This window comes from Lactuca sativa, chromosome 5 (genome assembly GCF_002870075.4).
Source record: "Lactuca sativa cultivar Salinas chromosome 5, Lsat_Salinas_v11, whole genome shotgun sequence".
In the NCBI taxonomy this organism is placed as follows: domain Eukaryota; kingdom Viridiplantae; phylum Streptophyta; class Magnoliopsida; order Asterales; family Asteraceae; genus Lactuca; species Lactuca sativa.
The window spans coordinates 368265458-368291740 of record NC_056627.2 but is presented as its reverse complement, the minus strand read 5'-3'; positions in this window follow the sequence as shown (position 1 = coordinate 368291740).

The following is a 26283-nucleotide window of genomic DNA, read 5'->3' as shown; positions in this document are numbered from 1 at the left end:
TTGTAGGTGTTAATGAACTTGGGTGTTCATTCGCTGTACTCCATCCCCCCCCCCCCCACGGTTGCCTTATTTGACATATATTGCCGGGAAACCCCCGAATGCATGTGTTGTCGCCCCGATGAAATATTCTTAGACTAGGTCCCTTGTGTTAGTTATTTTAGAGACATAAAGTGAGAATAACGGGAATGGGTAATTGGGTTATCGTTGGTTGATGAAAAATTAATTTAATTATTTATTGTGGGTTGAAAACCCTATATGCTCACCAGGCTCCCAAGCCTGACCCACTCAGTTTCTTTGTATTACAGGAAGTGGCGCAAGGGCATGAGATGGATAATCATCAAGTTGTTTTTGTTTACAAGTCTGTATATGTATATATTTGTTGAATGACTTGTAATGTTTATCGTTTATGCTTTATGGTCTGTATCGGAACATGACATCCCGAGTTTTGGTTATATAATGAAAATACATTTCTTTATGAAATGCTTTGGTAAATATTATTTTATCATACTTTGTTTTTGGGAACAAATTCCGCATCTCTTTTAAAATCAAAAGGATTTATTCTGAAAATGTTTAAAAAGCATAAATGAAACCGGTCTTTTCTGGCCGAGATTTTGGGGATGTCACATAAATATAAATAAACACATAATAGGCCCTGCCCTGTCATCGATCCCCGCCCGGCATCGAGCCCTGCTCGGTATACAGATCTTTAAGTCATCGGTCCCCGCCTACTAAACATATAATCATATAATCATACAAATACATGAAAAAATCACAATGATAATAGCGAACCATACAATCATCGGGCCCCGCCCACAGAGTATAATGGGCCCCACCCAAACTAGCATAACGGGCCCCGCCCACATATAAATCATATACGCATAACTAGATACTAGCATACGGAATAACCATCGGGCCCCGCCTAGTAAACATACATGCATATACACATGCAATTGACGGTAGATCAAGAACAAAAACACATTTTAATTCCAAATCATTCATCTTTACATAACCAACAAACGAATATACGATGAAAAAAATCATGCATCTATCATATGCATAGAAGATTTTCGAAAAAAATTGAATTTGGAAGACATTTAATTCAAATATCTTAATCGATGTTGTTTTAATTCAATTAATGAATTGAATCGATTTTGATTTAAGTTAAGTTTAACTCAAATTACTTCAAATTGAAGATTAATCCAGATCGGTATCTTATGAAAAAAGTATATGCATAGTTAATTGTTCATATAAACAGGGTACCTTATTGGTTTAAATTAATCGTAAAAGAAATTTAGTAATTCTTTATTTTTTTTAATTATTCATATAAGCAGGGTACCTTATTGTTCATATACATACAGATGCATATAATTGATCAGATATATAATTTGTTTTATACAGTACAAACCTGGAGTTCTATGTTAACCACATCCTCTTGGTTTGGTGTCATGCCCATACCACATTTTAATTGTTGAAGCTCTTATTTCAAACTGGAAATTTACTTATGATACTTCTTGATAAGTGATTTATTATTAATCTAGAACTCAAACATCGAGAGGTAAGAACATAATGGTAAAAGCTAGAAATTTAAAAAATTATATCATGAAAGATTGATTGTCTAGTATCACCTTATTCTGAAAAGCCTTTTTTTTCCACATGCTTACTAAGATGTGCAAGCTTGAGGGTATTATGCGTTTCCTCTGTAGTGTACGAGGAAGGCGTCACAATGTATATAAGCTAACAAAAAAATGTTCAAAAGATGAAAGTGACAAAACTATAACTTGAGCATATGTGTATGGATCGTTTTGTAGTTACTCTAATAAGAAGCATGTTGATTGCAAGCCTATTAAAAGATATAAGAAGATAATATTTGAAATTATAGAAGCTCGTCCGTCGCCACTAAGGGAAGAGTGCAAGAGACTTGTAAGCTTTGAATCTCGATAAGGAATGTAAGCAACCTTATCATCTATAAATTTAGATATCACGTCGAATATTACAAGTGTGACAACCCGATATTTAGAGACAATGTAATGTAAAACCAGTCAAATTTAGGTCAAAATATAACTTTCCTGAAATCTTATTTGGGTTAAATCAAGTAGTAGGAATCGTAACAAGGTTTTCGTACATATAAAGAACACAAAAATCCGAGTTATAACAAAGAAGTTACGATCATTCTAAGATTTCCGACAAGACCGGCAACACCGATTAAACGAAAAACGCGAAGTTTCAATACAATAGTTTTTAGCCTTAAGTATCTATATGAAAGTTGTAGATAACATTAAACCGGGAACGTACATAAAAATTCCATCCAAATCTGACTTTGTATGAGGAAGTTATGATTTTTCCAAAATCCGGATTTAGCAGCAGACAACTAAAAACTCGAAATTGAGATCGAGAGACTTTTGGCCAAAACAACCTAAATGAGAATTGAAGGTCTCAACAATATTAGCGCAACGGTAAAAAGTCTGACGAAAACGGACATCGGATGAAGAAGTTATGGATTTTTAACAGACTTTTCGTGTCCCGGCCTGTTAAAAATAAATAATTAAAAATAAATTCAAAATTTGCCAATGAAGTCTAAACTAGAGTTGTAGATCATATTTTCAGCTACGCGTGTATATAAAGAACGTCGAAACCGGAGTTCGTACGCGAAAGTTATGGATTTTACAAGTTCGAGACCCGAAATCCGAGGCTGTCAGGCTTGCCACGACGTGGCATAGTTTGACGTGATCCGGAAAGTGACTGAGGGCGTCCAATCAACGGAAGAGGATAAGACTTGCTCCACACGATGTTGCCAGCCTTTGCCACGACGTGGCACACCAGAAATGCCCCTATAAATAGATTTCAAGGGTTCCGGGTTTCATTGCTCAGTTCCCTTCTTTCTCGCGCCGAAACTCTGCGTTTAAGCCCCCGAGACCCTCCCAAAGCCCCGGTTTTTACCTTCAAGTCCCGAAGGAAGGTTTGGTGTTCCCGGGATCCCCGAGATTCCCGAGAATCCTGAGATTTTCCCACGTTTTCAACTTTTCTTGTCGAAGTTCTGCTCGATTCTTCTCTTGACTACTTCAAATCAACCACTTCAATCAAGTGAGTTCATACCCCCATAATCTACACTTTCAAATGGTTTATAAATGCTTTTTATACACTTTTAAGGGGGGGAATACAAGTAAACACACGGTTATCCCCGTGTGAAAGACATAAATCTTTGTTATACTTTTTGGTTATCTAATCAATCACATGTAATTTATAACGAACATACAATTGAACTTACTACACTTTTAGCCGTTTCACCAAACAGAGTACTTCAAATAGCTTTCTCAAACGTTTTTACATGTTAAAACACCTTTAGAAACTGTCTTACAAACTGTATGTTTCCTTTTTGAATCTACTATAGTTGTGCTTCAAACAAAGGTTTTCTTACACTTAAACTGTCTTGTCAACTGTTTTCAAATTGCTTTATAAACTGACATCAAGTCATAAATTCTTATTTATTAAACTTTTCAAAGGTTTTACAAAACCTCTTTTATACTTTTATATTGTTAAATGCTTGCCTATATATGTATAGTTAAATAAGAAAGGTTTAAAAGATTTGGAACGACTAGCACGCCTTATTTCTTTTTCTGTTCTCGTTGGGATGTGGCCTTAGGGTATCAGTTATTCGTCCGTATGTCGTCTAAATATTAGTTATATAGATCATGTATACCTATATAGATATAAAGGTTCCATTAGTCAGTTCAGCACCTTTGGGTAGCAAAGGTATACTTCTGGTTATACTCGTACATTTCTAGTAACTATAATAGGTATAGCTAGGAGATACTACTTACAATTCCAAGTACAAGGAATCACGCAAGAGTCAGTTCATTCATGAGTCTATACCAACGTTTTATTTACAAGTATGCATTCTTCATAACAAGGATAATCTTTTCATACAAAAGGTATTTCATTATATTACTCGTGAACTTGTTGTTAGCAAACATGTGAGACAATGGCTTTATTAGTACCAAAACGAAAGTCCCCATCTGCAACCAGAGTCTCCTGGAGGGAGAGCACGAATTTGTGTATAGATCTATACGGGTTTGACGAACCCGCACCTAAACTATATGCTCCAGTTAGACCGGTAGGTCTGGGGTGACAAATGTCGACATTAGTACCACGTCTAGTATGGTTATGAGAAACTTACCAACAGCGGAAACAACAACCCTTGTACGTAGTAATATACATTTAACTCAATCATGCTCAGGGGGTAATAACTATACCATGGGATATTATTAGCATGCTCACAATTCGGGATAAACACCCTTTTAACCAGTTTTACATAAACAAAAGACTCACAGGGAGTATTAGAAACATATCCGATATAGATAAACTATTTACCTTATTACCTTTATATTGTGACTCATACACATAAACGACGAGGTAGACTATAACTTTTATAATAATAGTTAAACAGGGGAAAAACTGTCACATTTACAGTGATGCGTACTTCTAAACCATTCAGGTCTTGGTAGAAGACTACTTTCAAAACATTCAGGTCTTGGTAGAAGACTACTTTCAAAACGGTCAGGTCTTGGTAGAATACTACTTTAAAAACATTCGGGTCTTGGTAGAAGACCACTTTTTATACTAGTAGGAAATATGAGATTTTCTAGGGTTTTCATACTTACACTAAATGTTTCATCAAACATTCACCAGTCTTTCATAACAACTTTTCAAAGCAATAACATTAAAATACTTATGAATTCATCAGCTTTATTGCTAATACTCGCTTTCAAAATAACTTGTATTATCAGGTTACAAATAGGCAGGTACCGATGCAAGGTTTAGAGAAGACGGCGCAGTCAAGACTCGTCTTTTTGTTTTGAGTATTCATTATGTTGTTTTATACTATGAAAGAACACACTTGTAAACATAATTATTCTATTAATGAAATGGATGATGTTGTTGCTTGTTTACTACTTTACATTGTTGTGATACATACATAACGTCCTCCACCCCAGAACGTTTCCGTCATTCTCGGTTTTGGGGTGTGACAACAAGTCCATAACCAATTATTGGAAAAAGGAACTAGAAAATACCAAATATGTTTAATGAGAATCAATTCATCACTAAAAAATTATAATATCATAACATGTTCATATATGTACTAATATTTCACTTTTTTGTATCAATGTGTAATAAAAGAAAATTGAAGGCTACTTTTTCGGATATTCAAAAAGTAAAAATTCGGAAATATCAAAGTAGAGAAATAAGGGGAGTCAATGTAAACATGTTAAATTTTGAAAAAAATGACTTACCCTCTTCTTAGCTGTAGCTAGCTCCTTTTTTATACCACTTAAAATAAACAAAAATGTAAAAAGGCATTAGATAATAGCAATTTACATATGCATATGATGCATATTAATATGCATATATGCATATACATGTATACATATGCATATAAATGTATAAATATGAATATGATGCATAGGTATATCCATGTTTTAAAAAACATTTGTAATGCGTATATATATATATATATATATATATATATATATATATATATATATATATATATATATATATATATATATGCATAAGAATAAGCATACGCATATGCATATGAATAAATATATCCATATGCATATGCATAAGAATAAGTATATACATAAGGCAATTAAATACATATGATTATGCTTATACATATGCATATGCATAAGAATAAGTATATGACATATGCATATGCATAATAATAAGTATATGCATATTCAATTATTCATAAGTATATGCATATGCATATGAATGAGTAGATGCATATGCATAAAAATAAGTATATGCATAAGGTAATTAAATACATATCATTATGTTTGTGTATATGCATATGCCTAAGAATAAGTATATGCCATATGCATATTCATATGCATATGATTAAGGATATGCATATGCATTCATACCTGTAGTATCGATACCGGAAAGGTGTTTTAGAATGAGGTCGGATAAAATCTATGCTTATAAGTTTAATATTCAAAACCATAACCAACTAAGAGTTTCTTGCCTTCGTAATTCTACAACCAAATTATGCAAAATCTATCTCTGTATTTCAAATTGTCAAATAGTCAAAAAAAATTATATTAATCTAATAAACAAGAAGATAAGACAAGTTGTACAAAAGGTTTCATTGTGTTGGATCAAGCTGCTACACCTTCTGACCTTATTCAAGACACCCTTGAGAATGATAGTATGAAGTGCAAGACTGGAAATGGTAAAGAGGAGAAGATATAGCTGCAGTGGAGGTAAGTTTTTTTTGTAGTAGTTTAATTTTGTATGTAGTATAAAGATAATGACTCACATTTTGTTCATGGTGACATGGGCTGACCATATGTGAGGTATTTTTGTGCAAAAGGTTTTTCATTCATGATATTGAACAGAATAGAATATAATATGTTGAAAAGATTTGTATGGATGATGATTTATTCCTAAATCAGGACTAACTTCAGTTCTATTCTAAAACTATTTACTTTATACTTCATAACATGTTTACTTTTTTATAAATAAGATGTTAGACCTAGATTAGATGTTGAAAAGATGACTCTTGATCTTTTAGTAAAATATTCGATCGATCTTTGTCTCCACTATTATACTAAACACCATTAAAAAGGCATCAAAACTTCATGAAAAAGATGAATCAAAACAAATTATAACTTGCTTTTTTGCTCTTTGTATTATAAAGTTCATTTATTGGGGTTCTCGTTTCAGTTATGTCTATCCAATTTACGGAAACCGAATGTAAATTTTTTTAATTTAGCGAACTAATGTCTCCAATTATAAGTGCAGTTTCAAAGGAACAGTCTGCAATAGAGTTGTATTTCATCATACCAAACAGACAACTAGAGTAAGTCCAACAAAAGTCAAAATCCCATAAACAAAATCACAAAATCAATAAAAACAGAACTAAATCCTCGTACCAGAGATGGAACCTTTTGGTTATCACAAAGCGTATCGATCTAATTTTGGAGAATGCTCCAGAAATGCTTATCAGAGATCATACTGACGATCGGGGATGAACCTGTGACGTTAGTTGACCCTGTTATTTGCAAAACAATGCACATTAGTGGGTTGGTTTTATGAAGAAATAAGAATGCAATACGATTAAAACAAACCTTAAAGTAAACTTAAAAAATAAAAAAATAAATAAAATAAATAAAACAATGGATTTGATTGATGCATTGTTTTTTCCTCCTCCTACACTTACGATATCAGCATTATTCTCAACACTATACTCCATGAATCTATATACTTGCATAAACAAAATATCAGTGCGATGCACTGCACCATCTCCAACCACCTAACATCTTCTTCAGTATTCCTTCCAATCAAACGTGAAATGCGTGAAAAAAGAAAAGAAAAGGACCTACGATCAATAGAAGGGAGAAAGAGGGGTTGAGATCGACTGGAGAGACCGAGAAAAGTGGGAGAGAACCTGCAATCGATTTCCAAACCGGGGTGAGTATCGATCAATAGAGAAAAAAAAGGATACATAGTTCTTTGGGTTGTTGGTTCCCTCCGTGAATTAGAGTTCGTTGTTGAACTTGATTCTCTCTCTCTATCTATCTATCTATCTATCTATATCTCTCTCTATCTATCTATCTCTCTCTATCTCTCTCTCTCTCTCTCTATATATATATATATATATATATATATATATATATATATATATATATATATATATATATACCAAGTGAAAACCATACGGGATATATTTATTAAGTTAAAACGACACATTTTAGAGGTTTGATACATAAGTTTAGGTGAGACTGTAATGTATATTCTCTATCATATATATATATATATATATATATATATATATATATATATATATATATATATATATATATATGTATGTATATATATATGTGTATATATATATATATATATATATATATATATATATATATATATATATAGGTAAAGGTTCAAATGAGAACCAATAAAGGCTAAGAACCCTAAGAACCTCCTATTTTTAGCTATTTTGTTTATTTTTTTAAAGCTTGATAAATAACGAAACACAACAAGGTTATAACGGTCTTTTAAAAAACTTATTCTTAAAATCATATCTGATGCATTACTTTTATAGTTGTTCAAGAGCAAAAGTAATTCTCTCATCTTCTTCAATAACCTCTGAAGAACACCACTGCCACCATTGTCGGCGACAACACCACCACCGGAGGCGGCCCCACTGCCACCACCATCGCCGACGGCGACTCCACAACCGTTACTTATCTTCCTCTATCACAGCCTTCGATTACCTACGAAACACTTACATATGTCGCCGGAACTTCAGATCTGGAACCACCACATTTAGATCTAGATCTACTGTCACTTCTTCTCCTCCACCACTACTCCGATGAACTATTACCGTTGAAGAAGACAAACAACCACCAACAACACCAACCTCCTTCAGTTCCACTTTCTCTCTCTAAATGAAAAAATGTATCAGATCTGGAGAGCAACAACTATCATCGGCGGTTAAACCACCGTTAGCGCCTCCGATGTCAAACCACCACCTGAATACCTCAGATCAGTTCATTTTTTTGTGCTTCGTGCTCATGATTTTAGATCTGATTTCTTCATATCTGTTTTTGTATTCTTCATGTCTTAGAATTGAATTTTTTTTTTTGCATAACACCCATAAAAATTCAAGCCAATTTAAAACTTTTAAAAGACATAAAAGTTAGTAGTTATTACAAATCTGTTTTTCAAAATAGTCCAACATCAGTGTTTATCCCAGAAACATAAATAAATCATGATGAGCTGTACGTTCATGCCTTCGCCTTGCCACAATCCCCTAATGTACCTAAAAAAATAAATTGAAACTGTAAGCACGAGGCTTAGTGAGTTCCCTAAAATAGCGATACACTGCACATAAACACATATAAAAAATAACAGCATGTACCGGGTCCACAGCTTTACAGACTGGACTACCCCTGGGCCCACAGTGTGAGTCTGGATTGCCTTCTGGGCCCACATGTAACAATTGGTAAAAATAGGAACGATCGTACGATGCTATCTTTTGATTATTAAGCAATATGAGTATTTTATTAAGAATGGTTGAAGGAATTTAACCTCTTTTATTTAAATAAGTTATTGTGAAATATAAAACAAGTAACTATTGATAAATTTCATTATGATGTATGACATCGAACCATCAACGGTTTGTGAAATTAACATATAACATCATTTAAATGCAACAAACTTAATTTTTGTATCAACATGTCTCTAGTTGATAAGTAAGTTAGGTTCTATGTAAATCGTTTGCTTAATAGATGTGAAGGATCTAAATTTGACAAATATACGAACCAAAGTGACAAAACGTGTTTAACGATATGGTTAACCGGTTAAATGTCACGAAATTATACATTGCTCAATAAATTTTATATTTAAATAAATTAAAATATAAAATGAATTATTATAAGGTATAATTAAAATGTATTTAAGTGTTTTTGAATAAAAAGAATAAAACATAAACATTAAAGTTCAGATACACAAAAACTACATTGTTATTTTATACTAAGTATACATGTATGTATTTGTATATATGTATTATTATCTAGTGAATGACTAGTTATAAGTCATGAATTAAAATGATTTCATGTAAGTTTTATGATGTCTAAATCAATTAAGATAAGAGAATTGGTGGAGATAAGTGCCAACTTAACTAATAAGTGCTTAATCACTTAAGACATTTTACTAAGAATGCTTATTAATCCCTCTTCTAATTTTCGAGATTAAGACCTTCCCTCTCCTTAACTAGAACTCCTAACTAACTAAATAACTAGTAGTTAGTTAGTTAACTAACTCTATCTCTAAACAACCACCCAAGCAAGTGGCTAGACAAGATCACATCACTTAAACTCACATCCCATCACAAGCTAGTCTAGGTTTTGTCCCCTTATCCTCTTCCACCCTTTCCTCCTTCATAACCACGAAATTTCCTCTTCATTTTACCCTCATTTGACCAGCCAATACTCCAAGTAATTACTCTCAACCTTCATCTCATTTTCAAGCACAAGAACTTCCTTCCAAAGCTATCAAAACCATGAACTAAAGGGTTGCTGTCCCTTTTGTGTTTCAGCCACCATTTCACCCATCTACACCTTCCTTTTGCTTGATATTTTTACCACCAAATACCCCTGGAAGTTACTTGTTTTGATACTCAAAATTATTGATTCAAAACAGTGAGTAAACTACCCTTTTTCTTGCACTTTTGCTGTGAAATTTTCGTGACAGCAACATAGCCAAAAGAGTGGCTGTTTTGGAGCATCAAACCAACAACCAAAAGTTCATCTTCAACTTTCCATTCTTCAAGTATTCACATAAGGTGAGTTCATACCCCTACATTTTCATGTTTTATTCAAGTTTTAAGGGGGGGAATACAAGTTAGAACACTAAACATAACTCAAATTTAAATGACAGCTTTCTACAGAAAAGTTGAGTCCTGTTCACGGACTGTTTTGACCATCTTAAACTTAATATCTTTCAAAACTGTACAATATGCAAATAGTTCAAGTTTATACCTTTCTAATGACTACTCGCACGCGTTCATACGATTTTTCTACAATTTATGGCGATTTTTATAAAACTGCCTGTCATTTCAGAAGTGATTTCGGACCAGTCTGTGAAGATGTTCATTTTCATACTAGTTTGAGACCACTAAAAATCATAATAAAAATTAGGAACAAAGTAGACTCATTTTATAAACTCTCAGAGGTGACGGATTCAGTTTTTGACTTACGAGGATTTTTCTATGAGTTTTCTAAAAACAGGGACAGTAAAGGGCAAAACTGTCAAAAGTGGTTTATACATTTATTAACACCTTCTAACATTTTTTAGCAATGTTTATACATTAAGGAAGTTAAAACACAATCATTTAAATATGTTTAATTACCATTTTTACAAAAGTGATAAGTACAAAAAAGGTCTTTAGTATCAAACTTTAGGATTATTTCATGCAAAGTTTCTAATAAAAACGTAAGAATATGAACAACAATTACGAAACATACCAAATCATCTTTTAAAATTTATACATATATATAACCATATACATATATATGTTTTGTTTACAAAACTTCTTTATGCTTTTATATTATAAATTGCATGCCTCTATATGTATAGTTATATAAGAAATGTTTAAAAGACTTAGAAAGGCTATCCACCCTGTTTCCTTTTCCTCGATTTGGATGTGGTCTGGTGGGATATCGGGTACTCCTCCGAAGGTCGTTTAAATATTAGTTATATATCATGTATACATATATGGTCATAAATGTTCCACCAGTTAATTTAGTTTCGATACTCCTGGGTAGCAAAGGTGTATAAACCTACTTGGACACTCATCAATTACATTCTAGTAAACTATTATAGGAATAGTTTAGAGTAAACAAAACATTTTCACTACTACAAGAAATTACACCAGAGTCAGTTCATTCATGAGTCCAGAATACATGTTATATGAAGGAATACTTTTACATGAATACTTATACATGAATACTTTTACATAAACATTATATGGCAAATTACTACTACATGTTATATGAAGGAATACTCTTACCTGAATACTTATACATGAATACTTGTACATGAATACTTTTACATAGACATCATATGGCAATTTAATATTACATGTTATATGTCTAGATACGGTTATATTGTTCGCCTTTCTATCTTTACCTTGTGATTCAATCACATCATCGACGAGGTAGACTGGGACTTTATCTCCTAGTACCACATCATACTTTGAGGGACTAACCATTCCGATAACCACTGCTAGCTACAGAGGTAAATGAACAATCTACGGATGTTCTAGGTTGATACCATCGTGGGTATACAGAAGGGACTAACTATTCCTAAACCCGACTGTTAGCAACAGAGGTAAATGAACAGTCTACGGATGTTCTAGGTTGATACCATTTCAGGTATACTTAAGAGACTACTAATAAGAGTTAAACAAGGAAAAACCATCACATTTTCAAGAGATGCGTACTTTCAAAACAGTCAGGTCTAGGTAAAAGACTACTTTCAAAACATTCGAGTCTTGGTAGAAGACTACTTTTATACTAGTAGGAAATATGGGATTTTCTAGAGCTTTTCGTACTTATACTAAATGTTTCATCATTCATTTACCAGTCTTTCATATCAACTAATCAAAGCAATGACATTAAATACTTATGAACTCACCAGCTTAAATGCTGATCTACTCTTTCAAAATAACTTGTATTCTCAGGTTACAAATAGACAGGTGTCGATACAAGGTTCAGAGAAGACGGAGCAGTCAAGACTCGTCTTTTTTTTGATAAGTTATTATCATATCTTGTACAATGAAAGAAAACACTTGTAACTAAAATTATACTATTGATGCAATGGATGATGTTGTTGCTTGTTTACTACTTTACATTTGTTATGATGCATACATGACGTCCTCCGCCCCAGAACGTTTCCGCCGTTCGTGGTTTTGGGGTGTGACAGATTGGTATCAGAGCATTGTTTATAGTGAATTGAGTATATCAACCCATAAAAGATATACTAACTATAAATACAATGGGATTAAAAATACTCTGATTTAGAGTTTATACTTTAAATAATAAAATATTTAAGTAAGTATACGTGCTGCATTCATACTAAAATCAGTGTCACTAGGACAGTACAAAAGAATTACGATTGTTGGGCAACACAAGTGGGCTTAGAGACATATGGTCAAAACTGGGAAGATATAGCCTGATCGCCTATATTATCCGAGGGTTGACTAGCATGTGCCTAAGTTTAAGTGTGTAGTCGCAGCAATGCTAAAATCTTACCAACCCTACCACAATGAGAACAATAGAACATAACATAAAAATTAAAATACTATAGGAGTATTTGGTGTTACTATAAGTACTTTATACTTGAGAATTAAAACGGGATCCTCATTACTAAGTTGATAGTTGCTAAGTGGATACACTAAGGCTACATGTAATTAGGATGTTATAGACTTAGAATCAGCGATAATTTTGCCTTACCCCTATTCTATGTGAATTTGGAAATAAGGTCACTTATTCGAAGGTCTATCCTGTTTAGATTACACATAGCTGGTATGCACTTCACAAATAGTGATGTAACTAATGAGGGTTTTCTAAATAATTATCTAGATAGTTCGTCTAATAATTATCCACTTACCCTAAATTCTCGCATAGAAATCATAGTTGGGCTCCATCCCCTTGACAACCAGTATCTTCCGAATGAAGTCCGAGCTGGTTGGTTTGGAGAAGAACCAGACAATGATCATCCTATCCCTTTGGATGATCATCATGATGAAAACCTTTCAGCCGATGCTAATTCCGAACTAGAGGTTGAGAACCTACCTCGAGCAACTCCCATTCCAATTCCTAACCCTCGTCCAGCTCTTCATGACCCGACGCCTGATTTGGTGGAATGCTTGGAAACATGAAGCCAAGAACAAGATCAGCCCATGCCATTTATTGGCGACCGAAACTTTTACGACCTGAGCAATGGGGGCTCAGCAGGTAGAATCTTGCCACTCATGGTCCGCAGAGTGGCCCAAAATGAGATTCAAGGCAGGACAGCCCAACATCAGATTGCCGAAGTTGTCACCGATGCAAGAATGAGTACCCTCCACACCACTCATCTAGAAGATGCTCACAAGAGATCAGAAAGAAACCATGAGAACCTGCTGCAAACACTAGCTGAAAACCCGAGCCAAAGTCATAGAGCTCCAAGTACGCCAGAAGGTGTAATAGAGACACCTACTTGACATGGAACGTCAATTGGTTGAACTAAGAATTCACCAGAGGAATTACCGTCACCAGTAGTAGACGCTTTACTTTATTTCCCTTACAAAAAGAGGAATCGTATTCATCTGTCTATGCCTGATGTGGCATTTTCTATGAAATTATCTTGTACCGTAAGTACTTTAGTTAGGTCTTTATACTGTCAGGAACTATCTCCTGTGTATATGATGTAAGACCTTTACAAGGCCATTTTCCTGAACCGTTACGCCGTAAATATCCAAGATATTGACCGCCGGCTAACTTTTGTGTCATTTCCATCATTCAAGTACTCTTATCATACTCTCGTTGGAGTCTATCTGAAACCTGCTTTATTTAAGTCATTGGACCATAGCAAGTTAGATACGGAGACATTTCCAAGTCTCTTTCAGTGGTTGGATTTTATTATTCACCAATCCACGATACCTCAACTTGTACAACAAACAGTGACATTCCATACCACCACCATCCCTACTACCTCAGTGCCAACAAGACCATATGTTGGAAACCTGCCAAAATGCACCAAGTGTAGCTTTCATCACAAAGGAAAGTGCAGGGAAATGCATTGCAAGAACTATAATGAAAAAGGGGCATACCACAAAGTTCTGTAGGGTGCCGGCGCAACAGACCAACCAGAACACAAAAGCTGGGATGAGTCGGACTTGCTACAGATGTGGAGAAGTAGGGCATTTCATAAAGGAGTTCCCGGAGACTAAAAACAAAGATGTCAAGAGCATCGGAAGTGTTTTAGCAACAGAGCGTGGGAAAGCAGTAATAGACCCCGCTGAGATTCTGGTACGTTCATTCCCGATAGCACATATGCATGGATACTATATAATAGCAACGCGGAGAGGAGTATTGTGAGTCGTAGATTTAATCAATTTCTCAACCAAAAACCTCAAAAACTTAAACGAAATATTTACAGTAGAATTGGAATAATCAAAAGCACTAGAGACGTGTACATAGGGTGCACTCTAACACTAAATCAACCAATTCATTCAAATCATCCTAAAACCGGTCACAATAAAAATTTACGACATTTTCATTTTAACAACATATTAGTTAGTTTCCTCACCATACCGATATCATATATTACGAAAAGTCCATTCGCCTAAACCCATCGAGTAATAGAACCCTCGTTGTCTATAACGACAAACCGGACACAATCCCCCGACTAACCTTTTGCAACAAGACTCAGAAGTACCTACACAGGAGGCACCACGCCGTCCTAGCCTGTGCTGTGGATAAGAAACAAGAAGAGAAAGACATCATGGATGTTGAAAAAGCCCGTAACCTTCTCGATATATTCCGAGAAGATCTCCTGGGAATACCATCCATACGGTAACCCGAGTTTAAAAATCAACCTAAGTGTAGTAGTTGCGGAAAAGGGTTGTGGTAAATGCCATCTCACCCAAGTTAATCACCCCACTCAAGTAGAGACTATGGACCCATACTAGTGAATCTATGATTACTAAGTGTATATATTGGAGCCCTATATAATTAAGATTACGGACTTAGGGTTGGTAATTCCGCTTTAAATCCTTTTCCTTGTTTGGATGTGGGCTTAGAATAGAATCACCGATTCGACTGTCTTTTCAATCTTAATTATACACGACTTATAAACACAAAGAGATGATAGATGAATCAGTTATGAGTCATACCATGAACTCCATGACAAGTTACCCAAGACAGTGGATGGACATGCTACCACTTGAGCGATCGTAGACAAATCAACCAAACCCACACACTTTCTACCGACCAAGGATACAAAGAAAAATAGAAAAGCTAACAGGAGCATATACAAAGAAAATTGCGAGACTGCATAGTATACCACTGTCTATCATTTTGGATAAGGGACAGGCGATTCGCCTCGTGTTTTTAATAGTCGTTAAAGAAGTCCTTTTTATCACCCTCAAACTGAAAGACAAAGAGGAAGAACCATTCATCGAATCCTTATACAACATCAACTATTACATTAACATCAAGGTCACGTCATTCGAAGCTCTCTGCAGAAGCAAGTGTAGATCACCTCTTTGATGGGATGAGGTAGGTGACACACAAATAGCTAATAGGCAAGTTCCTAACAACACTTTCACCAGCCCCCAGATCATACGAGAAACTACAGAGAAGATTGTTCAAACCCGTGAATGATTGAAGGCATCCCAGGATCGGAAGAAGATCTTGTCTGATGAGACTCTTGTTATTCCACTGGATGAAATTGAAATCAACGGGAGTCTAAACTTCATCGAAGAACCGGTGGAAATCATGGATCATGAGGTCAAAAGGACGAAACAAAGCCGCATACCCATAGTGAAGGCCCGTTGGAACGCCAAGCGAGGACCTGAATTCACTAGGGAACGCGCGAATCAAAAAAAAAAAATAAATAAATAAATAAAAGAAACACCCCCAATTGTTTAGTGATATCCCGTCTACAAGTTGAATTCCGGGGCGAAATTCTTTTAACGGGGGGAGAATGTAACAATTGGTAAAAATAGGAACGATCGTACGATGCTATCTTTTGATTATTAAGCAATATGAGTATTTTATTAAAAATGGTTGAAGGAATTTAACCTCTTTTATTTAAATAAGTTATTGTGAAATATAAAACAAGTAACTATTGATAAATTTCGTTATGATGTATGACATCGAACCATCAACGGTTTGTGAAATTAACATATAACATCATTTAAATGCAACAAACTTAATTTTTGTATCAACATGTCTCTAGTTGATAAGTAAGTTAGGTTCTATGTAAATCGTTTGCTTAATAGATGTGAAGGATCTAAATTTGACAAATATACGAACCAAAGTGACAAAACGTGTTTAACGATATGGTTAACCGGTTAAATGTCACGAAATTATACATTGCTCAATAAATTTTATATTTAAATAAATTAAAATATAAAATGAATTATTATAAGGTATAATTAAAATGTATTTAAGTGTTTTTGAATAAAAAGAATAAAACATAAACATTAAAGTTCAAATACACAAAAACTACATTGTTATTTTATACTAAGTATACATGTATGTATTTGTATATATGTATTATTATCTAGTGAATGACTAGTTATAAGTCATGAATTAAAATGATTTCATGTAAGTTTTATGATGTCTAAATCAATTAAGATAAGAGAATTGGTGGAGATAAGTGCCAACTTAACTAATAAGTGCTTAATCACTTAAGACATTTTACTAAGAATGCTTATTAATCCCTCTTCTAATTTTCGAGATTAAGACCTTCCCTCTCCTTAACTAGAACTCCTAACTAACTAAATAACTAGTAGTTAGTTAGTTAACTAACTCTATCTCTAAACAACCACCCAAGCAAGTGGCTAGACAAGATCACATCACTTAAACTCACATCCCATCACAAGCTAGTCTAGGTTTTGTCCCCTTATCCTCTTCCACCCTTTCCTCCTTCATAACCACGAAATTTCCTCTTCATTTTACCCTCATTTGACCAGCCAATACTCCAAGTAATTACTCTCAACCTTCATCTCATTTTCAAGCACAAGAACTTCCTTCCAAAGCCATCAAAACCATGAACTAAAGGGTTGCTGTCCCTTTTGTGTTTCAGCCACCATTTCACCCATCTACACCTTCCTTTTGCTTGATATTTTTACCACCAAATACCCCTGGAAGTTACTTGTTTTGATACTCAAAATTATTGATTCAAAACAGTGAGTAAACTACCCTTTTTCTTGCACTTTTGCTGTGAAATTTTCGTGACAGCAACATAGCCAAAAGAGTGGCTGTTTTGGAGCATCAAACCAACAACCAAAAGTTCATCTTCAACTTTCCATTCTTCAAGTATTCACATAAGGTGAGTTCATACCCCTACATTTTCATGTTTTATTCAAGTTTTAAGGGGGGGAATACAAGTTAGAACACTAAACATAACTCAAATTTAAATGACAGCTTTCTACAGAAAAGTTGAGTCCTGTTCACGGACTGTTTTGACCATCTTAAACTTAATATCTTTCAAAACTGTACAATATGCAAATAGTTCAAGTTTATACCTTTCTAATGACTACTCGCACGCGTTCATACGATTTTTCTACAATTTATGGCGATTTTTATAAAACTGCTTGTCATTTCAGAAGTGATTTCGGACCAGTCTGTGAAGATGTTCATTTTCATACTAGTTTGAGACCACTAAAAATCATAATAAAAATTAGGAACAAAGTAGACTCATTTTATAAACTCTCAGAGGTGACGGATTCAGTTTTTGACTTACGAGGATTTTTCTATGAGTTTTCTAAAAACAGGGACAGTAAAGGGCAAAACTGTCAAAAGTGGTTTATACATTTATTAACACCTTCTAACATTTTTTAGCAATGTTTATACATTAAGGAAGTTAAAACACAATCATTTAAATATGTTTAATTACCATTTTTACAAAAGTGATAAGTACAAAAAAGGTCTTTAGTATCAAACTTTAGGATTATTTCATGCAAAGTTTCTAATAAAAACGTAAGAATATGAACAACAATTACGAAACATACCAAATCATCTTTTAAAATTTATACATATATATAACCATATACATATATATGTTTTGTTTACAAAACTTCTTTATGCTTTTATATTATAAATTGCATGCCTCTATATGTATAGTTATATAAGAAATGTTTAAAAGACTTAGAAAGGCTATCCACCCTGTTTCCTTTTCCTCGATTTGGATGTGGTCTGGTGGGATATCGGGTACTCCTCCGAAGGTCGTTTAAATATTAGTTATATATCATGTATACATATATGGTCATAAATGTTCCACCAGTTAATTTAGTTTCGATACTCCTGGGTAGCAAAGGTGTATAAACCTACTTGGACACTCATCAATTACATTCTAGTAAACTATTATAGGAATAGTTTAGAGTAAACAAAACATTTTCACTACTACAAGAAATTACACCAGAGTCAGTTCATTCATGAGTCCAGAATACATGTTATATGAAGGAATACTTTTACATGAATACTTATACATGAATACTTTTACATAAACATTATATGGCAAATTACTACTACATGTTATATGAAGGAATACTCTTACCTGAATACTTATACATGAATACTTGTACATGAATACTTTTACATAGACATCATATGGCAATTTAATATTACATGTTATATGTCTAGATACGGTTATATTGTTCGCCTTTCTATCTTTACCTTGTGATTCAATCACATCATCGACGAGGTAGACTGGGACTTTATCTCCTAGTACCACATCATACTTTGAGGGACTAACCATTCCGATAACCACTGCTAGCTACAGAGGTAAATGAACAATCTACGGATGTTCTAGGTTGATACCATCGTGGGTATACAGAAGGGACTAACTATTCCTAAACCCGACTGTTAGCAACAGAGGTAAATGAACAGTCTACGGATGTTCTAGGTTGATACCATTTCAGGTATACTTAAGAGACTACTAATAAGAGTTAAACAAGGAAAAACCATCACATTTTCAAGAGATGCGTACTTTCAAAACAGTCAGGTCTAGGTAAAAGACTACTTTCAAAACATTCGAGTCTTGGTAGAAGACTACTTTTATACTAGTAGGAAATATGGGATTTTCTAGAGCTTTTCGTACTTATACTAAATGTTTCATCATTCATTTACCAGTCTTTCATATCAACTAATCAAAGCAATGACATTAAATACTTATGAACTCACCAGCTTAAATGCTGATCTACTCTTTCAAAATAACTTGTATTCTCAGGTTACAAATAGACAGGTGTCGATACAAGGTTCAGAGAAGACGGAGCAGTCAAGACTCGTCTTTTTTTTTGATAAGTTATTATCATATCTTGTACAATGAAAGAAAACACTTGTAACTAAAATTATACTATTGATGCAATGGATGATGTTGTTGCTTGTTTACTACTTTACATTTGTTATGATGCATACATGACGTCCTCCGCCCCAGAACGTTTCCGCCGTTCGTGGTTTTGGGGTGTGACACCACAAATCACATTTGGATTGTCATCGAGCCCACAGTACGAGACTCCCTCAGCTTGTATCTGGAATGCTCCTGAGCCCATAGTACGAGTCGGGCATGCCCCACCTGGCCCTCAGCTCGTATCTGGAATGCTCTCGAGTTTTTTGGTTACCGCATGGAGCAGGATCACCTCAACCCATCCCACATAATATGTCGACATATAATAGATAAGTACACAGACAGATAAACAGACAATATCACAAGTAGTCCTACAGACCTACCCTCTAACATATCAAACTAGCATGCAAAACTAACTCATACTCAACATAATACCAACTACTAGGATATCATATCCAACGGGCCGGCCTTGGTGCCTTAGACCCCTTAGTATAGTGAGGATAACTCACCAATTAGTGTTGAAATACTACAAGTCTCTGACTACGATCTCACCAGAAATCCCGAACTGTCACATAATAATAAATACTAGATTAATACCCAGCATTACCCCCTTGACAAAGTGTCTTAGAACTCATTAAACTCATTCCTTTTATTGGTCCAAAGTCCCACACCAAGTCGTTATCTTGAAGGTCCATATACATAAGTCCACTATTGGTCCAATTTACTAAATTGGGCCCAATCTCCTTATTAGGCCTAAACCCATGATCCACTACCACTAATTGGGCCATAACATCTCATTTATTAAGTCCAGCAAAGGACCAAATCACTTTAGTCCATAAACAGCCCAAAACCCTAAGCCCGAATGTCAATGGCCCAACAGAGGACGTACGCGGGGCGTACGTGACCAGATGTTGACCACCATCGGGGTGGTTAACCCGGTACGTTGGGCGTACTGGATTTATGTTGGGCGTACTCCATCTCTTGACAAAACCTTGCTTGCACTTAAGTCCTAATCTTAGATCCAGAGGCCTAACATGCCAGGGTCTATAAAGTCACGAACTTCATCACTTTGGACGTCCATAAAGCTCTAAATGCTTGGTCTTAATCCAATAAGACCTTATTTCTCTTACATGGGACCCTTACAGTTAATGGGACCTTATTTTTATCACTCAAAGTCCCTTCAAGAGCTTGGAAGGACAACTCTTTACGTCCATAACACAAAATACACCACTTTATGGCTTTTGGGACAAGAGATGCTTCTAATAAAGTAAAATGATGATATCTAAGCATATATGCATAAATTTTGAAACTTTATACCTTTAGGAGCTTCTTGAGCACAAACTAACTTCAGATCTATGAACTTGTCTTCTCTTCCAACACTTGGATGCAATGCTTTCCTCTTGAAACACTCCAAAACACACCAAATAAGCTTACACCCACAAAGAAGAGCTAGGTTTGGGGAGGACGAATGTAGGTTGTGGAGGTTGAGGATAATCAGAGGAAATGATCCATAAGGGTGTTTATATAGTCCCCAAACCCTAAATATTAGGGTTTTCTCCTGACATGAGTTCGCCCAGTGTACATGAGTGTACGCCCAACGTACTAGAGCGCGCCTAATACGCTCAACGTACCCTTATGTACGCTCAGCGTACTCTTCCTGACCCAAAGTTGCAACTTTAGTACTCATACTTCTCATGGCCCAATTCAGACAACTCCAAGGACTACAATGGCAATTAAATAAAGAGAAGGGATTCGAAATATACCGGCGAAGTTCGGGATGTTACAGTTTGTTATTTTCATCTCTAGATCTAGATCTATGTGATCTCTGGCAAACTACCACCTCCATTTTTCGTGTCCGGTGGTATGTTGACAGATTTGTGAATCTGTTGACTTTCCTTAGCGCTTTTCGCTCATATCTGGTTAGATATGAGAGTCTGATGGTTTTATCTTGTTTCTAATAGTGTTCCTAATCTAGATTTGTTAAGATATGGTTAGATCTAATTGAATCTGAGTTTTAACAACTACAATCTCTTGTCTCAAGTGTTAGTTTTGTGGTTTCTATCTGTCTTTGGTGTTTCCTTGCGAGATTGAAAAGCTTCATGTGCTTTTTTGTTCCAGATCTAAAGGATATCACAGGTACACTCATTTTATTACTTTTGTTCACATATTTTTAGTATTTTTACTCATTTTTGTTATTCCATAGCTTGTGAAAATGAGTTTTTTGTTGTTATTTTGAGTAAATTCTTCCTCGATTTTTCTATGATGTGTTGGTTTACTTCATATCTTCGTTGGCGTGCTTTAAATCTATATCAAGTATGTTAGTTTACTCCAAATTTGTCAAGTTTTAATGTGGAGGTCTTGAAGTTTTAAGCTGTGAATACAATATTTTTTTTTTCATATATCTGATGTGGATATCTTTTGGATCTTAAATTTCAACTATAATGAATTTTGTGATTAAACTTTGAATGATAGTATTAAGTTGTGCATAAACAATATTAAGATGTGAATCAACTGAATTAAGTTGTGAAACTTGTATGAATTTTGTGTTAAAATATGATGATATCTATTAAGCTAAGGTTTTTTGTGTTTTAAACTGTGAATTGACCGCATTAAGTTGTGAATTTCTTGTTTAAACAATAAATTGACTATATCAAGCTGTGAATTTTTTATATTAAACTATGAATTTATTGTATTAAGCTGTGAATTTTATATATTAAACTGTAAATTGACTGTATTAAGAGTTATAAGTTGATATTATGGTTGTGAATGTATATTTTTGTGTATTAAACTATGATTTTATATTAAGTTGTGAATTTTATGTATTAAGCTGTGATTTTTTGTGGTCTAAACCGTGAATTGACTACAATAAGTTGTGGATTTTATGTTTAAACTGTGAATTGACTATAGTAAGTTGTAAACTTTGTGTATTAAAGTGTGAATTGACTGGTATTAACCTATGATTTTTTTTTTATAAATTGTTTGTTTGCTTTTAAAATATAAGATAAAAGAACCATTATACACATATATGATTTTATATAATTTTGAATAAAGTATGTAAAATTTAAATTGTGAATATTTATGTAAATAAACTTTGAAAGAAACACTAGTTTATATATCTCAAGGTATAAATATAACTTTTAAGTTGAGAATATGGTCGTGAATATAGAATTTTTGTGCATTAAATTGTGAATTTATTATATTAAGTTGTGATTTTATGTACTGAACTGTAAATTGACTATATTAAGTTATGGAATTTTAATTAACTTTGTGTTAAACTATGAATGATTTATGTATGAATTTTTATATCAGTTTTCTTATTAATATTTTTTATATTAGTTTTCTTATGAATATATAAATTTTTATAATTATTTTGCATTAAACACCGAATAAGTAAATCAATCAGTTTATTAAATTGTGAATATAATATTTAAATTGTCAATCAATGATTTTATATGCAGATCTAATTTGGAAGGAATGATGGTTATTATGGTAACACAAGTGGATGGCGGTTGCGTATGATATTAGTTGGTGGTTGTAGAGTTTGAGTTTGAGTTTTCTGAATATGTAAATTAGTAAATAATGGATTGTATTATACTCTGATATTTATGTATTAAACTAAAAATGGACTCTATCAAGTTGTATATTTTATATAAATTTTGTGTTAGAATATCAATAAGTGTATGCATGAAAATATTAAAATGTATATTAGGGAATTAATAAGTTTATTAAACTGTCAAAATGATATTTTAAACTGTGAATGTGTCTTATAATGATATATATATATATATATATATATATATATATATATATATATATATATATATATATATATATTTTAAATCTACCATTTAGAAATGATAAATTTGAATTTGTCAAGACATAATTCTATTTTTTTAATTAAATTTTATATATTTAGCTGCAAAACAAAATAGTATGTGTTAAAAAATGTTTTTACAGAAATGATAGCTACAACGTTTGTTCTATTAACTTGTGAATACGGCCAGAGAAATGCCAACGAATTTGGTGTTAGTCCGATAACGGTCCAATGACAGTCCAACAACAAGTGGCAACTACTTGGAAACTAAGGAAAAAAATATGCTTAATATAATATTAATGTCTGATTTGTTAAAATTACCTTTAATGAAAAAAAATTAAATAGCAGATCTAAAAGTTCTTGATTTTTTTAGTTCTCATTTAAACCGCTCCCAATATATATAATCTAAATTATTCCTTAAATTTCATATATATACGTTAGGATAATATAATTATTTCATATCAAATACAGTCATTCAAACAGTGCGTTTCAAACTTAATTTTACTATTCATGTATCTTAGTGCCTTTTTTATGCTTATATTTTGATACATAATTTCATTTGAAATTTTGAACAAATTAATTCAAATAATTTTGATGCAAAGTGCAACTTTAATCTTACGTCCAAACCGCCCGACTTTGTTTTTTAGTTAATTTGGTCGGTTGTTCGCCTTTCACACCATATGGATATATTCCGATTTTAATATGCTTCCTTGTTTTCAGTTTATTTTATAATCAATGAAAGATTTTACAGCCAATCAAAAATCAACACAAAATAGTTATTAGATTTTGAAATGTTATGTCTTACGGATTAAGCATATCCCAATTACCCATAATATATTTATATTTGTATAACAGTTATATATATAGAGGGGAGTTCAATTGAGAAAAAAAAAGGTTAAGAATGGGGAATCATTTTCAGCCAATCATTTATTTTTGCCGCAAAAACCTCCAACGTACCGGGGAAACGGAAAAGGAATGCACATGTGTTTTCCAACAAAACATGTTTCCTTAAACTATGTTAATCATTACCTTAAAATATACAAAAACATAGTTTTTTCGTTTTTTTTTAATTTTTAAATAGCTATTTTTATCGAAAAAAAATTTTAAATATACCAAAATTCATGATTTTTTATTCTCTACAAATAGACATCCATATTGATATAGTTTTAAGATAAAATAAAAAAAAAAAATTATATTTTCAGTTATCGTTATTCATAAGTGAATAAAAATGAATAAGGTTTTTACTACAGTACATTCGTTATTCACTTATGAATAAAAATTATGATTAATTTTTTTTACAATTTAAGTATTATTCATATATGAATATAGCATATACTAAACATAGTATATTCGTATTTAAATATTAGACGATGCATTCACTTGTGAATATTACATAGTATATTCACTTGTGAATGTTAGATGATATATTCACTTATGAATATTATATGATATTTTCATATGTGAATATTATATAGTATTATATGGTATATCACATGAGAATAGTATATAGTATATTCACTTATGAATATTAGATCGTATATTCACTTATGAATAATAGTTGGTATATTCATATGTGAATATTGCACAGTATATTCATATATGAATATTACAAGGTGTTTTCAGAAATATATATAATTTTTATATGTTATTCACATATGAATAACATACAGACTTGCATATAGTATTACATGGTATATCACATGAGAATAAGACATAGTATATTCACTTGTGAATATTAGATCGTATGTAACGACCATAAAAATTTCAACCAATTTAAACTTTTTTTTAAAAACAACCCGGTTTCATAAAGTTATTACAAAAAGGTTTTCAATACAATTATTATCAGAGTCTTCCCCAGAACCACATCATAAGCATAATTAAGAGGAGCGGTACGATCACGCCTTTGCCTTGCCACGGTCTCCTGAAGAACCTGAAAAACATTAAACCACAACTGTAAGCCCGAAAGCTTAGTGAGATACCCCCAAAATACCAACCACATATACCATACACGCACAACATGTCATATCATAACAGAACACAGAATAGCCATGCACTTCGGGTCTACTGTGTGACTGGTCCGCCGCACCGGCCTTCAGTCCACCTGGTCCACCCTCCGAGTCTAACCACATACATCGAGTTTACAGTGTGATTGGTCCGCCCGTACCGGGCCTTCAATCCACCTGCTCCACTCTCTGAGTCTAAAGTATGACTGGTTCGTCCGCACTGGGCCTTCAGTCGGCCTGGTCCACTCTCCGAGCCTCGGCATGTCTGGTCCGCCCTCTTGGGGCCTACAGCCTATCTGGACCGCTCGCTTGGCCTTCGGGATAACCGGTCCGCCCTGGGTATGTTGGCCTACAACACAAAGCAAGACCCGCCTCAGCCCAACCCCAGTCCAACAACCATGTACACATAAACATTCAATCATCTAACAAATCACATTCAATCAAACCGATCTAACAGATCACATAGCATAACATCATCCTAACCAGGATACCGACCTAACCGGTCACTAGCATAGCATCATCCTATATACCAAGATACCGACCTCAACCAGGTCTCTAACATATACCATCCTAACCAGGATGCAACATATCAAAGCAATAACATAACAACTATACCCGGATCTCAATCCGATAAAGGGCCGACCTTGGTGCCGTAAACTCCGTCGATATAGTGAGGATAACTCACCTCGCAACTGCCGACTGAAAAGATAAGCCCAAACTGCTCTAACCACTGACACGATCTCCTCCACTAGCTAACACCAAAACACTGAACTCAAAACAAAAGCCAATAATTACCAAAATGCCCCTGGAAGTCAACTGGTCAACCCTTGTCAAAGTCAA